At 47.1% G+C, this 12,374-nt stretch overlaps 1 protein-coding gene across 1 annotated transcript in view; it reads right to left on the bottom strand.

The window, feature by feature from the left end:
- Positions 1 to 12,374, bottom strand: part of SOCS5 (suppressor of cytokine signaling 5) — a 117,475-nt gene that overhangs the window by 74,929 nt on the left and 30,172 nt on the right. Inside the window, exon 2 of the mRNA XM_063918390.1 lies at positions 5,550 to 5,786. The gene's annotated coding sequence lies outside the window, so the exon portion shown is untranslated. The remainder of the gene's footprint in view (positions 1 to 5,549; positions 5,787 to 12,374) is intronic.

The raw sequence follows: 12,374 nt of genomic DNA, 5'->3' as shown, positions 1-12,374 counted from the left end.
GTCGAGTCATAAAGGACAAAAGAGTCAGATTTCCTGTGACGAGCCGTCCTCTTGACGTAAATTTTCAAAACCCTCACAACGTCCAGGGACTTTGGAGCAACTGATGTGTCAGCCAACACTGGAACCGCTATTGGCTGATTTACGTGAAAGGCAGACGCCACTTTCGGCAAAAACTGCGGACGAGTCCTGAGTTTCGCCCTATCCACGTGAAATATCAAATGCGGGCTCTTACAGGATAAGGCCCCCAATTCTGACACACGTCTTGCAGAGGCCAAAGCCAGCAACATGACAGTCTTCCAAGTTAGATATTTCAAGTCCACTCTTTTCAAGGGTTCAAACCAGTCTGACTGGAGAAAGGTCAAGACCACATTGAGATCCCATGGAGCCGTGGGAGGGACAAAAAGGTGGCTGAATCTGAAGACCACCTTTCAGGAAGGTCTGTACTTCCGGTAGTACCGCTAGTTTCTGGAAGAAGATAGAGAGAGCCGAAATCGGAACTTTGATGGAGCCCAACTTTAGGCCCTTATCCATGCCGGCTTGCAGGAAGAGTAGAAAACTGCACAGTCGAAACTCCGCAGCAGAATATTTTCTACCTTCACACCACGAAACATATTTCTTCCAGATACGGTGGTAATGTTTTGACGTGACCACCTTACAGGCCCGGACCATAGTGGAAATAACCTTGGATGGGAGACCTTTTCTGGCTAAAATATCCCTCTCAACTTCCAAGCTGTCAAACGTAGCCACAGTAAGTATGGATCTACGAACGGTCCTTGTTGAAGAAGGACATTGAGAAGCGGCAGAGGCCAGGGTTCCTCCAGAGACATTGTCAGGAGGTCTGCATACCAGGCCCTTCAAGGCCAATCCAGGGCAATGAAAATTACCTGAACGCTTTCCCTTTTGAGACTTTTTAGAACTCTGGGAATGAGAGAGCGTGTGGAGGAAACAGGTATACAAACTGATAAGTCCAAGGCGCCATCAGAGCGTCCACTGCCGCAGCCTGCGGATCCCTCGTTCTGGAACAGTAAAGACGGAGCTTCTTGTTGAGACGAGAAGCCATCAGGTCTATCTGCGGACAGCCCCATCAGTGAACCAGCTGTTGAAACACCTGGGGGTAAAGGTCCCATTCCCCTGGATGGAGGTCGTGCCTGCTGAGGAAGTCCGCTTCCCAATTGTCCACGCCTGGAATGAATATGGCTGAGATGGCCCTTGCGTTTGCCTCCACCCAGAGGAGTATCCTTGACACCTCTTACATTGCGGCCCTGCTTCTTGTTCCTTCCTGTCGGTTTATGTACGCCACCACCGTGGCGTTTTTTCTGACTGCACCTGAATGGCTTGATTACGAAGGAGATAGGAGGCTTGCAGAAGAGCACTGTAAATTGCCCCGAGTTCCAGGACATTTATTGGGAGTGCAGATTCCTGACTCGACCACTTCCCATGTAACTGGGCCCCCTGGATCACAGCACCCCAACCCCGGAGGCTGGCATCCATTGTAAGTAGAGTCCAAGACTGGGTACTGAAACTCCGACCCTCCACAAGGTGAGAGACTTGTAGTCAGCATAACTGGGAGATCCGTGCTTTTGGCGACAGAGATATACTCTGGTGCATGTGCAGGTGAGATCCTGGCCACTTGTCCAGCAGATCCAGCTGGAACGGACGTGCATGAAATCTGCTGTACTGGATTGCCTCGTAGGAGGGGCAACCATCTTGCCCAGTAAGCAAATGCAAAGATGAACTGAGATCTTGCGGGGTCTGAGCACAGAGCGTACCATAGACTGGATAGTCAAGGCCTTGTCCATTGGAAGGAATACTTTCTGAGACACCGTGTCCAGTATCATTCCCAGGAACTGAATTCTTTGCGACAGTTCCAGGTGAGACTTCTGGAGATTTAGGATTCACAGATGGCCAGTAAGCAAGCGAGTAGTCTAGTCGATGCTGTGTAGCAGACGTTCCCTGAACACCGCCTTTATCAGGAGATCGTCCAAATAGGGCACTATGTTGACTCCCATCCTGCGCAATTGCACCAACATCTCCGCCATGACTTTTGTGAATACCCTTGGAGCTGTGGAGAGACCAAAGGGTAAGGCCTGAAACTGGAAACGGTGGTCCAGTATAGCGAACCGGAGGTAAGTCTGATGAGGAAGCCATATGAGGATATGTAGGCAAGCATCCTTGACATCAAGGGAAACTAGGAACTCCCCCTCCTCCAGACCGGAGACAACCGCTCTCAAGGACTCGATCCTGAATTTGAACACACGTAGATATGGGTTCAAGATGGGCCGTACTGAACAGTCTGGTTCCGGTACAACAAAAAGGCTGGAGTAAAAACCCCTGTTGTGCAACGGAGGAGGAACTGGGACAACAACCCCCGTTTGTAGTAGTGTCTGAATGGCGTCTTGCAAGGCAACCCTTGCTATGGGTAAAGCTGGTAAGCCTGACTTAAAGAATCTGGGAGGAGGTAGTGCTTGAAATTCCAACCAGTACCCCTGGGATATGAGGTCCCTCACCCAAGGATCCCGGCAGGACTGTGCCCACACATGGGCGAAGTGTTGAAGGCGAGCACCTACATGAATTTTGCTCTGCTGCTGGGGCCAACCGTCACACAGAGGGCTTAGTGGATGAGGATCCGGAGGCCTGGTCCAGAGATCCAGCAGCCGCTGGTTTACGGTACTTACAGTACCACGAGTTCCTCTAGCAGCATTTGAGGCGCCTCTGGCTCTGCCTCTGAATCTGGCCACACGAAAGGAATGCAGAGGGCCTAGGGTAGGGACGTCTAGCAGGAGGTGCAGGCGACGGCAGATATGTAGACTTACCCGCCGTCGCCTGAGAGATCCACTTGTTCAGTTCTTCCCCCAAACAAGGCATCCCCTGTAAAAGGAAAATTCTCCACACCTTTCTTAGACTCAGCATCCACTGACCAGTTTCGCAGCCACAGAGCTCTGCGAGCCGAGACTGCCATAGCTGTAGTACGGCCATTTATGAGACATAATTCCTTAATAGTCTCACTCAAAATTTGCAGCATCCTGGATATGAAGCAAAAGTGTAAAGATCTCTTACTGAGGCAGGGAGTCAAACCCCCTTATTATATTATCAGACCATTTTACCATGGCCCTGGAAATCCAGCCGCAAGTTATGGTGGGCCTTTGAGCTACTCCCAAACGTAGTATAAATAGATTTGAGAGTAGTCTCAATTTTGCCCTCAGCTGGGTCCTTGAGAGATAGCCCCAGGTACAGGCAGTACAATTTTACGTGACAGCCTGGAAATTGAAGTATCCACAGATGGTGAATTTTCCCATACTTTCCTATCCTCAGGAGGAAAAGGAAAGGAATTTAGTAACCGTTTAGGAGTTTGGAATTTCTTGTCAGCATTGACCCACGCCTCTTTAGAAAGGTAGATAAAATTCCTTTGATATGGGGAAGATGGCAGAGGATTTTGGTTTTACGTTAAAAAATAATTCCTCTTCTGGTTCTAACTCTTTATCCAGTATATTGAGGACTTCTCAAATAGCATAAATCAGGGCATCGACCCCCAGGGTCAGAGAATTGTCATCTTCCAAGTCTAACTCTCCTGACCCAGCTCTGGCATGTCAGTATCAGAGTCAGACTGGAGCACCTGTGGGAAAGTGCATTTATGAGAGACCACCAGAGGGGGCTGAGAAGCCTGTCTGTGGTCAGCAGCTTTAACCAAGAAATCATCTACAGATTGTTTAAGGGTCTGCCTTTCCTGTCTGGCGGTAGCCAACTCTGTGTATGTAATGTTAGTAATCATGGTTTTGAATGAATCTAACCACTCAGGTTCCTGCATACTACTACCCTGTAAAGGGAGAGAACACTGGGTACACAGGAGAGAACTCTCTGGGGAAGGTGTAAACTTAGTGTTACATGAGGGACACACAGTCTTTTTCCAAGACATTCTTATTGCAGAAAACACACAGAGTTAGGTGAATACACACAGTGCAGTGACAACGCAGATAGTGAAACAGCACAACAACCCCAGACAGCCTGAATGGAGTAACACAGAGGATTGGGACCAGCACACAATACCTCAGTCAGAACAGTGCTCCGCTGGGTACACATATATATTTTTAACACCGCAGCACTGTCACTGCCATTTATATGCTCCCCCCTGGTATCAGTACAATTGGTGATTCAGTGGGTTCTGTGGAGGAGCAGCTCCAGCATGCAGCCTGGCAGTCAGCAGCAGCAAATGGCGCCTTTCAGCCTCTGGTCCCGCTCTCCGGGAAGCCCCACCCCCTCAATGGCGCGCGGTCCCTTACATATTATACTGGCTGTAAAATACAGAATCTGTGTGAAAATAAGGAGCTTAATAACCCCCTTTGTGTTAGCGCCAGTCTGGGGTCCGCAGCGGGCACCGCAGCTCGGTGACCGCTGCGCCCTAATACCGCCATTTGTTGCCAACCAGTGCTGCCTGAAAAAACAAAATAAATAAAATTTTGAAGAAAACTCTCTGGAGCTCCAGAGGGATGCACCCGGCTAGTTGGGAACATTTTTCTAAATGGAGTCTGGTGGAGGGGCATAGAGGGGAGGAGCCAGCACACACTAAATGATTTCTTTAAGTGCCAGGCTCCAATGGACCCAATCTATACCCCATGGTACTAATGTCATCCCAGTATCCACTAGGACGTTAGAGTAATAATGAACTTTCCTTGTCATAAATCATAAGTATTTAGACAAAAAGGGAGGAGTGCAATTGCCGGCGAAGAGCCTGTAGCACTACATATCCCATCATGCCCTGCTACCATTTTAGCATGCCCTAATGGCAAAACTGTGTCAGGGCATGCTGGACTATGTAGTTACACAGCAACTGGAGTACCACAGGCTGCCTACCCCCTCACTAGACAATTCCATTATGATGCACAGTAGATGTAAATAACCTTTATTTAAGAAACCCCCCAATAAACATGGTCCATCCCTGTAAGTTAACATAAGCAAACAAATTAATATGATAAAAACACAGGTCGCAGCCAGGAGCCTGATATGGGTGCTACCCGGCTGCGGCCCGTGCTCAGCCCCCTTTCCCACTGCGCTCACCAACCTGGCATATTGCCGTGTCACCAACCCGGCATATTGCCGGGTTGGTGACACGGCAGGGGCGGCACTGGGAGATCACATGATCTCCCAGCGCCGCCCTTCCATACAGTGTAAACGGGAGCCGCGTCGCATCAACACTGCTTCCGTTTACACTACAACCCTACCCGGATCATTCCCGTGTCCTACCTAGGTAGTTACCTGGGTAGGATTCATGGGTCACTTGATCCGGGTTATTGCGAGGAGACCCTTTTCCACTAGCAAAAAACACGGGTAAATGCGTGCCCCCGTGCATTTACCCGTGTTTTTTGAGCTAGTGGAAAAGGGGTATAAGAAAGCTCTGTTTTATTAGAAGACACACTAGAGCTATATTATATTTTATATAAACTCCACAGAAAACATTTAATAAATAAATGCATAGCTGTTTAATAAAGTCAAAATTATATAAATGCACCAAAAAAAGCCAACTTGTGCCCTGAGGGCTCTTGGTAAGTGCTTACCGTAATTATTTCTTCATTATATTATCCATTGCAGAATATTTATGAAGTTATCCACTGGAAAGAAATGTGACCGTTAACACATTTGTGTTTGTCCGCTCATTCCCAAGTGCTGAAATGTTTCTGTGCTGGAGTGTGATGAGTTTTATGGCTCCAAGGCAACGAGATGACAAGTGCAAGTCAGGAACAGTGGAGATCTTCTTTTCTAGTGCAAATCCACCCTCAGTGCTGGAATAAGCCCTGCACACAAACAGAACAGACCATTATGTCAAATAGGAGCACAACTTTATGGTCATCTATTATGAAATCCATCTAAACACTGAACACTGTATTAAGAAACCGTTTAGAAATGATGAGTAAACAGTTACTTGCAATTTTTTAATTTCTCTTCACTTCTAGTCAAACTTTCATATAATCCACATCACTGTCAAGTATGGGCAAGATGATCAAATGCTACAGAATCTGCCCACAGATTTCAGGACTGCAGAAAATTGTCTGCCCACTCTTTTTTTATTGTAATCTGATTAATTGTTAAAACAGGTTGCAACAGATGGGGAATTAAACATATTGCATGATCACGTAACAGAAGATACAATTAACTTCAGATCCCTAGCAATATTTCTGCCCACTACAATACTACAAGAGTAAGTCAAACCAGTCATATATTTTATATATTGACATATCAAAAATGGGTTCACTACGATATGCCGGTGGTCGGGCTCCCGGCGACCAGCATACCGGCGCCGGGAGCCCGACCGCCGGCTTACCGACACTGTGGCGAGCGCAAATGAGCCCCTTGCGGGCTACGCGCGCCACACTATTTTATTCTCCCTCCAGGGGGGTCGTGGACCCCCGTGAGGGAGAATAAGTGTCAGTATGCCGGCTGGTCGGGCTCCCGGCGCCGGTATGCTGGTCGCCGGGAGCCCGACCGCCGGCATACTGAAGACCACCCATCAAAAATGTGTGCATCACCGAGCAGCATAGGCGTGCGCAGGGAGGGGTGCCTGGTGCGCACAGGCACCCCCTAATGTCCGGTAAACCTATCTCACATGCCTGATGCAGCGATCACCGAGCAGGCTGATTACTGTCCCCTCTGCGTTGCACCCTGTCAGGACTGCATTACTGACCGGACGCCTGGGTTAATCAAGGGTGCCACTGCCACCGGCTTTCAAACTACTGGCTTCACCTCAATGTACAAAAACAGCGTGATGTGATGCGATGACATCATGCTGCTCGCACGCCCACCCATCACACACCCACCTCTCTCCTTCTATTCTATGCCAACGTCAGCCACTGATGAGGAGCAGCATGCAGCCAGCGTTGCTTTTAGGAAGACAAATTCAATACTGGCAGGCGGTCAGCAGCATTGACACAACGCGTTTTTCCAGCAGTAACTAGTCTACGACTGTCAGTGTCAGTGAGTGACTGCAGCTTGAAGGGGAAAGAGGGGGAGCCAGACCAGGCTGAGGAGGAGCAGTGTAATTGCAGTGAATGCCATCAGGGGTGTTTGTTTGGTGCACACCACAACATCTGACAATGCATCTGCATTATTAGGATTGGTATAAGGGTGGATATTTTATATTGCGTTGACCGTCAATAGATGGTGCTAGACACGCCCAAAAGGCGGTGCTAGACACACCCCTCCAAAAGTACACCCCCTAATAAAATGTGCTGCGCACGCCTATGCCGAGAAGAAAGATATGACTAGTTATTTATAAAGCACCATCATATTCAGCAGCGCTGTACAGGGAATATATATTATTCGGGTCAGTCTCTGCTCCATTACAGCTTGCAGTCAATATTCACTAACACACAAGCGCGCGCAAACACACACACTGAAGTCTGTTAGTCAGCAGCCTACCGGTATGTTTTTTGGACTGTGGTAGGCAGCCATGCAAGCGGGGGCAGACAGTCCGCACAGACTGAGCCCTGGTCGGGAATCAACTCGAGGCAACACTACTAACTACTGTGCCACCATGTTGTCAGTTCCACCATTAGCTCACCCTTCTTTAGATGGTGCTTGTTAGGTCGGGTGTATGTGCTTCCATAATAAAGTATGGAAGCAATTAGCACTCATTTATAAACTTTGCATTTCAGTATCTACATCAACTTTTATTGTGTCGGAGGCAATTTAGACAATAAAAGCAGGTATCAGCATGGTCACGGTGGTATGCTAATAAGGGGGTACTAGTGCCTCTCAGGCACGTGCTGGACAAATGCATCGTGTGGATGCTGGAGTCACACCATTATTGTGGCCTGTGTAGGACACTGTACTGAAGCCGTTGGGAGGATCTCCACTTATTACAATAATGGAAAAGGCAGATAAAACAGAGCTGTAGTGGGATGTCATGTTAACACAAAGTTTCATGTGAAAATTTTAAATTGTGGGGTTTAAAAGGTCTTTAAATATAATGTTGATAGAGGAAACAAAGTCAGATCACATGACTGAAATACCCATATTGAAAAAAAGAACAGACATACAGCAACAACTAAATAACCCGAGTACACTCAAATGTCAAATATTTAAAGAAAGACTGACATGGTCGGAAACTGGACTAAAACCTCTTGAGCTTGGCCCAGCTTCTGCCAATCCGCGTGTATTCCGATAAGTCGGGTTTGCAGACTTGTCGGAAGAAAAGGCCCGAGATTGAATAGGTCAGAACCCCTTCCGACCTCAATCAGTCGGAAACTGCCGTCTTTCCGACAAGACGGCAGTTTCCAACTACTATTGAATACGGCCCTCTATCCAGCTTATTTTTCCTGAATGAAATGCCTTTTCCTTATAGCTTCTATTACTGGGAATACCTATTTTTCAACGCACAGAGAAAACACATTTGCCTTCTGTAAAGGAAACAGTGTTGTGTCCATAAACCATCTCTGTTATATCCCAGAGTAACAATTGTGTATATAGGTTTTATTTGTGACTCTGTAACAGTCTAAAATCAATGACCTTGCACCTACCTAATCTTGTTGTATGTTCGATCCCTTATGTACAGTGGTACGTAACCCCTGTGGTGCCCAATAAATAAGAGCGAAAAAAGAACATATATAAATCACAAGGCTAAAGAGTACAGAAGGAATTTAGGGACATAAAGCAATTAATTCAGTAAAAGCAATCAGATGCAGCGTCCTGCCAGCAACAGCCTTACAGTGAGCTGCACACATTCAGCATTCAGGTAGCAGTAGTGTGCATACCTAGAAATGACATGACTGGGTTCTGTGAGCTGGGGATGGGAGTACAATAAATGTTTTTCTGATTCAATCTTTTCCAGCAATTACAAGAAGCCAGGGTTAGGTGTATATAGGAAATGTATAACAAGACAATTAAGGATGTACGCTCCAGGCTATTGCAGAAATTCAGTGAAGATTAGCAAAACCACATGCGCCTTACAGTACTTTGGAACCTAAAAAGTGGTTTGCACACCGCCAAAGCCATCTTGCCAATCATCCACTTATTCATTATGGGGGCAATTATTGATTACCAGTAAAATGGGATAAAAACATTTAATAGTTATCTTAAGGGGCAAAATCTATCATATTATTGGTTGCAATAGTCATTAACTCGTTAATGCGAGATGCAGTAGTGTATACTTAAGTACCAGAGAAATTTCGCATTGCTCTGGTGCGGGGACATATGCTCTGAAAAGCAGCTGTCCCTGTAAACTCTAATAAGCAGCAGTGGTACTGAACACAGTGGTGCCTGCTGTGTATGCATGATCTGAGGGCACGCATGTGCGCGGCAGCCGATCTTGCAGTGTGATTGCGGCGTAGAAATCCCTCTGTGCAAGCCCAAACCACCTCCCCATAGAAAGGAACAGGGCACCAGGAATCTACGTCATCTTCCGGGGTTGGGGCTGAGAGACCGGTGCTAGGGATCCCGGCAGTAAGCATACAGACCCTGGGATCCCGGCAGAATGCCGGTGGCGGGGGTCAGCGCAATAAAGACCCTTGTGTGCTCACTGCGGTCGCCACAGAATAGTCTGTCAGTCGGCGTGCAGACAATCGGGCTGGTAAGCTGGCGGGATACCATATTCAGATGTCACCGATTCCTGCAAGCAAACTATAAATGGTGCTCACGATATTAAATCATTGTCGTCCCATCTTAAAAATGACTTTAGGTTACTACTGACATTCTGTCTCAGTAGTTTGAGAAAATAATGTAAATACACTTGGGGGAATTCAAATGTTATTGCACCCCCGATCTCCCTTCTAAAGGGACGGGAGACTGCAGGGTAATATTCAAAAGCCCCCCACTTATCACGCTCATTGCTCCCATTACACTCGGGTTTAGGCGTGTTAAGCACCTAAAACCAACTAAAGTAAGGGGCGCAAGCGTGAAAACATCAATTTCAGCGTACAAACGGGTCTCTATACCGCTATCCCCAGGGGCAGTGAGCTGAAATTAACTTGTCGCGCCCATCAGCCGCACCACTATAATACTGTCGGCGGGCGCGACAAGGGGCGGTTTGAGAATCTCGCCCAATAAATGTATTTAAAAAAATAGGATCAGGTCACATGATTTTTCAGAATGAATCGCCTCACTACAAAGCCGTTTGAACATTTCTTTGAAAATTATAAAACCCTTATGAACAAAAAAAGTCACGAGAACTAATCCTAAACGCATGATTTTAACGAATTTTTAAAAAAAATTTAATATTAATTAGAAGTAACTGTGATCCCTGGTCCTGCGTTAAATCATTTGTACACAAATCATATTATGCTGTTCCAGTTTAGAGCTTACTTGTGCTTTGCTGATTTTTCTTTTTAGGCCGCCAAGAGAAGTTTCTCAGATTAAGCCTCATTAATGGGTTATTTTTGTTAGGCTACAATGTGACATCGGTTAGCCTGTTCTCCTCAAGGTGTCATTAATGAAACTAACTGTCATTACTGTATAGAGAACTTTCTCTATTCAGCCCCTTTTTGTTGACATAAACATAGCTTTGGGCTGGTTGTAAAATTTAGAACAAATGGGATTTTAGACAGCTTCATCAACAGCCAAACACACACTACCACCCAAGATACAGGTGTCAGCTATACAACAATGGGGCACATGTATTAAACTTGGAAAAGTGATAAAGTGGAAGGTGATAAAGCACCAACCAAAAAATAGGATTTTAAATACCTACTGGTAAACCCTTTTCTCGTAGTCCATAAGGGATACTGGGGACAGATTAGTACGATGGGGTATAGACGGGTCCAAAGGAGCCAGTGATCTTTAAATTTCTTCAACTGGGTGTGCTGGCTCCTCCCCTCTACGCCTCCTCCTACAGCTCAGTTATAGATAAACAGTGCCCGAAGGAGAATGACATACTTGAGAGAAGGAACATAAAGTGTGGTGAGAATTTCACACTAGCACACCAATATATATACACCGGTAACTTAGCCAGCAACATCTGGCAACATTAACAGCAACAGCTGAACAGGAATACATACAGAGAACCTGCAGAAAGTCACCGCACAGAGGCGGGCGCCCAATATCCCTTATGGACTACGAGAAAAGGATTTACCGGTAGGTATTTAAAATCCTATTTTCTCTAGCGTCCATAACGGATATTGGGGACAGATTAGTACAATGGGGGATGTCCCAAAGCTTCCAGAACGGGTGGGAACGTGCAGAAACATCAGCAGCACCGCCTGCCCAAACTGGGTATCCTCTTTGGTCAGGGTATCAAACTTGCAGAACTTCTCAAAGGTGTTCTTCCCCGACCAGGTAGCAGCACGGTATAGTTGCAGGGCCGAGACTCCACGTTCGGCCGCCCAGGAAGAGCCCACCGATCTTGTAGAGTGGACCTTCAGAGGCTGTGGAACCGATAAGGCTGCAGACACATAGGCCTGTTTGATAGTAAGCCTAATCCAACGAGCTATGGACTGCTTAGAAGCAGGGCAACCCTTTTTCTGCGCATCATAGAGCACGAACAAGGAATCAGTCTTTCTGAACCGAGCCATCCTTTTGATATAAATTTTCAAGGCTCGCACAGCATCCAATGCCTCCGGAGGAGCAGAAGTGTCAGAACTGGACAGAATCACGATAGGTTGATTCAAGTGAAATGCTGAGACCACCTTCGGCAGGAACTGCTGTCTAGTCCTGAGCTGCGCTCTGTTCTCGTAAAAGACCAAGTACGGACTTTTGCACGACAAGGCCCCCAATTCTGAGACACGCCTAGCAGAAGCCAGGGCCAGTAACATCACCGTTTACCACTTGAGGTACTTATCTCCTACTGTCGTCAGAGGTTCAAACCAGGAGGACTGTTGGAAACGTAACACTACATACAGATCCCAAGGTGCCGTAGGAGGCACGAATGGAGGTTGTATGTGAAGCATCCCTTGCAAGAAGGTCTGAACTTCTGGCAAGAGAGCCAACTTCTTCTAGAAGAAGATGGAAAGAGCTGAAATCTGGACCTTAATGGATCCCGGACGTACCACGCATATTTTCTAAAGCTGGTAAGCAGGATTTGAAAAATTGTTGGGGAGGAGTACCATCGAACTCCAGCTTGTAACCCTGAGAGATAAGGTCCCTTACCAAAGCATCTTGGCAGGAACCGTCCCAGATGTGGCTGTAGTGACGTAACCGAGCTCCCACTACGAGATTCCCTCGGGGTGGGTGAGCACCATCATGCTGAAGTCTTTGCGGAAGCAGAACTGGCGTTCTGGCCCTGAGATCCGGCAATGGCTGGTTTCTTAGGTTTACCTCTGGAGCCTCTAGCTGCGTTGGAGGCCCCTCCGGCCCTAGATCTAGATCTGGAGGACCGAGAGGACTGAGTAGACAGTCCCGGGTAGGTACATCTAGCAGGCGGAGCCCCCAAAGGGAGAAACGTGGATTTTCCAGCA

This window comes from Pseudophryne corroboree, chromosome 4 (assembly GCF_028390025.1).
Source record: "Pseudophryne corroboree isolate aPseCor3 chromosome 4, aPseCor3.hap2, whole genome shotgun sequence".
In the NCBI taxonomy this organism is placed as follows: domain Eukaryota; kingdom Metazoa; phylum Chordata; class Amphibia; order Anura; family Myobatrachidae; genus Pseudophryne; species Pseudophryne corroboree.
This window is presented reverse-complemented; position numbering and strand designations above follow the sequence as displayed.